This window comes from Centruroides sculpturatus, unplaced genomic scaffold (assembly GCF_000671375.1).
Source record: "Centruroides sculpturatus isolate CEXI.00-Female unplaced genomic scaffold, Cexi_2.0 scaffold782, whole genome shotgun sequence".
Lineage (NCBI taxonomy): Eukaryota > Metazoa > Arthropoda > Arachnida > Scorpiones > Buthidae > Centruroides > Centruroides sculpturatus.
Window position 1 is genome coordinate 128,924 of NW_019384980.1, and position 5,423 is coordinate 134,346.

Below are 5,423 nucleotides of genomic sequence, written 5' to 3' on the forward strand. Positions count from 1 at the left end.
TTTCCAAGCTTCTCAAAAATACGCACTTTGATAGTGTAATAATAGGTGATGGAATAGAAGGTTCGAATGCTTTCAGGATGGTGGTAAACAATTTTCTTGGAAACCACAAAGCTTCTAATTACAAACAATAAATTACAAATTACAAATAACACGCTGTCGTGTTATGAAAAGATGGGATGCAACATGTCATTGAAAATGCACAAATGAACTTTTTGCATCTCTATTTAAAATTTATTTTGTATTACAAGTACAATCTATATATTAACAGGACTTATTATACTGGAATTATGGATGCAGATATTTAGTCTTACAGTTCAAAAATAATGTTCTTTATTTAGTTCACCTGAACACACACACTTTAAACATGTGTTTCGGACTTGCTTGTCCCTCTTCAGCAGGCCTTCCAACGACACTTTCTATAATTAACAACAATCAACAATAAAAAACATTTTCGGCACAATTATCACTAAAACTAGTTAAAAAACACAGACATTTCCCGACAATAAATATTTAAAAATTCTTACAATTTCTGTATTGCCTATCTTCACTATTTTTCCACCTACACTTACTATCCACAGCAACCATACGATTTGAGACATTCCTAATTTTTTGACAATTAAAATCAATTTAAAACAATAAATTTAATCATTATCTAAAATATTANAAAAAATAGGTATATTTATTTTTTTGAAGAAAATAAAATATAACCGAGAATCAAACATATTTATTAGACAATTTAAAAATATTTAAAAGTGAGACATCTGACTTTGTTTTACAGAACTAAGTGCATCAAATTTGATCTCCACTGATGATGTCGCTACACGCAAACAGTTTTCCAAATAAACATCAGTAATTCAATTTCACTTGTGATTTGATGTACAGTATTTCATGCGACTAAAAAGTTGTTCACACGCATAAGTGTTTCTACATAGCGAAACCATCCACAGAGCATGTTTGTAAAACGCAGGATATTTATCCTTGTCCATATACGTTTCACAGAACTCTTCCAAAACAACTTGATGTAATTTCTCCAACGTTTCAGGGGGTACTTATTTATAGAATCGATATGGTAGACAAGCTACTTGGTTAAAGTAGTTTGAACTGTAATTATAAATATGTTAAATATGTATTTTAACGTCGATTGCAAAATCTTTCCAAATGCACTGGCGATAATAAAACGAAACTACAGAATAACACAAAACTTCGTCAAGCTGGACCGAAAGTAGTTATGAGTATAAGCCCGACAGCATTGCGAGCTTTCCGAAAACGCTGAAGACCACAAAACATATATAGCTGAAGTTGAAGTCTCATATTAAATTTTATCAACACTTAGCTTCGAACAAAAAACTAAGTAACCTTGAGTGTCAAATAGCGAGATATTTGAAATAGCTAAATAACCTATGAATTTTTCCAAAAATGAGAAATATTTCAAATATCTCTTAGCTATAATTCAAAAATACATAATACGAATAACTCATGAGGTAATGTTTTTTTGGTGATATGTACAATAAAGTTAACATTTACGTTTATTTGACCTAACTCCACGGGCCGCAACATGACTCCCGACGGGCCGCATGCGGCCCGCGGGCCTCGTGTTGGCCACCCGTGTTAAGCTTTTACCTCTCCACGGTGGACATTCTGCACCATGTAAATGCAGAAGATAACACTGGTCTACAGCCAAAAAGCTTCTGAAACCAAAGTAGCTGAATATTACTAATTAAAGGATGCTGAATATGAATATGACAATAAAAACGTTAACTTGTTTTTAAGATTTCGAACCAAATATGTTAAATTTTTTTAAAAAATTGCCATTTTTCTGTAGTTCTTGAAATGTATTCCTATACAGCTTAAAGTACATTTTCTTGAATGTCTGTGGAAAGGAAAGAAAATAATCATTCTTATGACAGCTCTCAATATATGCTACAAACAATGCGAATGGAGACTCCATTGATTCCTCCAAGGTGATCCTTAAAGCTATTTTGTTACTGTTTTATAATAAAAGCTTTCTATTCATATTGGCCATGAAAAGTACACGAAAGAATCATACAAAAGCATGAAGAAACTTCTTGCAAAAGTAAATTATCAAGAACATAAATGGAAGATGTGTTGTGAATTCAAAGTTATAGCATTATTACTTGGACTTCAGCTGAGGTATGCGAAGTACTGTTGTTTTCTCTGTGAGAGGGATAGCAGAGACCGAGTAACAGATTTCAAAAGGAGAGACTGACCATAAAGGAAATCCCTCGAACCTGGATCAAAAAATGTTATTTCTGAACTGTTAGTAAAACGCAGTACCATCGTTGCATATAAAATTAGGACTTATGGAAAAACTTTGTCAAAACTATGGATCGAAATGGCCCAGAATTTAGTTTTTTAGAGAGAAATTTCCTACATTAGTGAGGCAAAAGTTAGAGTGGATAGGTCCATAGATTTCCAAGCTTCTCAAAAATACGCACTTTGATAGTGTAATAATAGGTGATGGAATAGAAGGTTCGAATGCTTTCAGGATGGTGGTAAACAATTTTCTTGGAAACCACAAAGCTTCTAATTACAAACAATAAATTACAAATTACAAATAACACGCTGTCGTGTTATGAAAAGATGGGATGCAACATGTCATTGAAAATGCACAAATGAACTTTTTGCATCTCTATTTAAAATTTATTTTGTATTACAAGTACAATCTATATATTAACAGGACTTATTATACTGGAATTATGGATGCAGATATTTAGTCTTACAGTTCAAAAATAATGTTCTTTATTTAGTTCACCTGAACACACACACTTTAAACATGTGTTTCGGACTTGCTTGTCCCTCTTCAGCAGGCCTTCCAACGACACTTTCTATAATTAACAACAATCAACAATAAAAAACATTTTCGGCACAATTATCACTAAAACTAGTTAAAAAACACAGACATTTCCCGACAATAAATATTTAAAAATTCTTACAATTTCTGTATTGCCTATCTTCACTATTTTTCCACCTACACTTACTATCCACAGCAACCATACGATTTGAGACATTCCTAATTTTTTGACAATTAAAATCAATTTAAAACAATAAATTTAATCATTATCTAAAACATTATATCAAATCACTCACTTCGTTTGGTTCGTTTGTATCTGCTTACTTTTGTTTCTAATACATTCTCATTTCCTTTTATAATGCTTAACCATGATTGGTGGATTTCTCTACCACTGTTGGTATTCATTTTATTATTTTGATTAATTATATTTAAATGCTCGTACAGTTGTCTTTTATAATTATTTTTTTCCTTTTTTCTAATTTTTACTGTATTTAGATCTATTGTACAACCTTCTGAATTACAATGGTCCGATACTGCCGAATTTGCATATTTTCCTTTAATTGCTCTGATATGTTCACTTAATCTTATTTTTAATTTTCTTTTAGTTTCTCCTATATATGTTTTTCTTGGATTACAATTACAATCAATATTCCTTTTTCCTCTGTTATATCATATTTTTCTTCTTTTCTGTAACATAATTGTTTTTTAGTTGAATTTATTTTTTCTGGTATTAAGTTGATTCTATTTTTAATTACATTTTTAATTCTCTCAAATAGTTTTGGAACATATTTTAATTTAATAATGCATCCATCTGCATCCATAATTCCAGTATAATAAGTCCTGTTAATTGTACTTGTAATACAAAATAAATTTTAAATAGAGTTATAAAAAAGGACAAAAAGGCATATTAATTAATTGAACTTTTTGCATCCTCACATTGACTTTTCCCTGAAAAGTGTGGGTCTGTCAGTGACAAACATGGGGAGCATTTTCACCAAGACATCGCTTGTATGGAAAAGTGATAGTTAGGGAAATAGAGTCCGGCAATGTTAGTCGACTACTGGTGGAACATTACATGTGAAACGCTTGGAGATTCATACAAGAAGTCTGTAAATAAGTGTCATAGCCGCGTTGCAGACGTTTTTAAACGTTAAATGGTTTTGTTTCGAATACTTTAATCAAGTCTGTCGAAAGAGGATGACAGAGAGAACATCCTGGTCCCATAGGTTGCAGGGCTCCTCGAGGTCTTAGCCAATAAAACAAAAATTAAATACTTTAATTAAAAACTACAAATCTTGAAACCAGGCAGGCTAAGAAAGTATAGCAACGTGACTGAGATACTGCTGGAAAACCCTACATGTGTGTGGTGGAGCGTTATCTTGCTGAAAAATGGCTGTTTGCACCTCTGCCATTAAAGACAACATATGAGGATGCACGATTATTGGAACTGTTCCTCGTACTAACTACTATTAGAGGTGACAAACTGTCATATGAGACGGGTCCCCAGACTAGCACGCCAGCAATGGGATTAGTGTGCCACTCAATAGTAAAAGCGGGATTGAAGTGCTCACCAATGGTACTTCACACTCCAACACGGTGGTCGTCCCTTACCAGACAGCATTGGTGATTTGTCGCAAAAGAAAATACACTATTAGTCAGTTGCTGTTGATGCTTCTGTCATGATATCACTGCAAACGAGACTGACGGTGTTGGGATGCTGATGGCCATGCATGTAAATTTTCCTCTGCTAGTCTGCTATCACTGGTATAACAAAATACAGGATTCTGTAGTTAGACTTCCATCTGTCTCTGGATGATAGACAAAGACACCGTTGCAGCTGTTCATGGTTGTCTTACGATAAATTTTTTTTGGTCTATTTGGGTCGTCCAGAGCCTGCCCTTACATATGTCTTCAGCACTTCCTTACAGTCAGGTCAGAACGAAGAAGCCATAGACTTCAGGAATTTTTCGGGAATGGTCTGTTCCAGAATATGTCTGCCCCCGTCCCTCACCATCCTACAGCCCCATTGTGGGCCTGGCCGAACCCATGATTCGCTTGATAAAGGCCATTTCTTACGTAGCAACATTGCGTCATTGTTTTACAAAATCACTATACAGAAGTCCTTACATCGCAGTACAAAGAGCAATTTCATTATTGAAGGAAACGTGCACTATTTTTTACATCTACATTTGAATTAACTTTCTGCGCGAGCAAAGTTGTTAAAAGTGTACTATTTCTTGCAAAGTGTGTAATATTTTCTAAAATTTTTCGCTTTAATAGTGGAAAAAACTATAAAATCACGTTTTGAACAAGCAAATTGGTGAAATAATACATATTACTCCATTTGTGAGAGTTCCCACCACACTAACTAGTTGTTTACGTAAAGTTTCGCTTTTTTTACGTGTATGTAACACTTAAATACAGGTCAGTTTTCTGTAAAAAGTCCTCCCGCATGGCTTTCCCCTTCGCAGATGAAGCATTTGCTTATTTCGTCAATCAAATCCAATTCAATTTTATTCTATTAAAACGTAAATTATTGTATTAATAAAAATTCATTATAGACGGATTTATAAGTTAATGATAGAATTTTGAGAAAATGCGTTGAATTTAG

The 5,423-nt window shown here is 33.4% G+C and overlaps 1 long non-coding RNA gene across 1 annotated transcript; it reads right to left on the bottom strand.

The window, feature by feature from the left end:
- Positions 1 to 343: 343 nt before the first annotated feature.
- LOC111632777 lies at positions 344 to 608 on the bottom strand. The gene is made up of 2 exons (XR_002757926.1): positions 525 to 608; positions 344 to 416 (listed from the first exon to the last, which is right to left on the bottom strand). It is a non-coding gene; the product is annotated as an uncharacterized LOC111632777 (long non-coding RNA).
- Between the last annotated feature and the right edge of the window lie 4,815 nt (positions 609 to 5,423).